Source organism: Epinephelus moara, chromosome 16 (genome assembly GCF_006386435.1).
Source record: "Epinephelus moara isolate mb chromosome 16, YSFRI_EMoa_1.0, whole genome shotgun sequence".
In the NCBI taxonomy this organism is placed as follows: domain Eukaryota; kingdom Metazoa; phylum Chordata; class Actinopteri; order Perciformes; family Serranidae; genus Epinephelus; species Epinephelus moara.
In genome coordinates this window covers 18,853,786-18,854,008 of record NC_065521.1, presented here as the reverse complement: position 1 = coordinate 18,854,008, position 223 = coordinate 18,853,786, and positions in this window count along the sequence as shown.

Here is a 223-nt window from a genome sequence, read left to right as displayed (position 1 = left end):
CCACTGTTCTGTTGTTATAGCGCCACCCAGTTGCCAATTAGAGTTAATTAGAGTCCTACATATCTACCAAGTTTAGTAAAAATCGATATGGCGGTTAGGCCTAGATAAGAAATTAGCTCTCTAGCGCCCCCATTTTGTTTGATCGGGTCAATAATGGGGGGGTCCCCTCAGATTATGTTTGGTCATATGCCTACAAAGTTGCGTGGTGATCGGTGAAACCCTT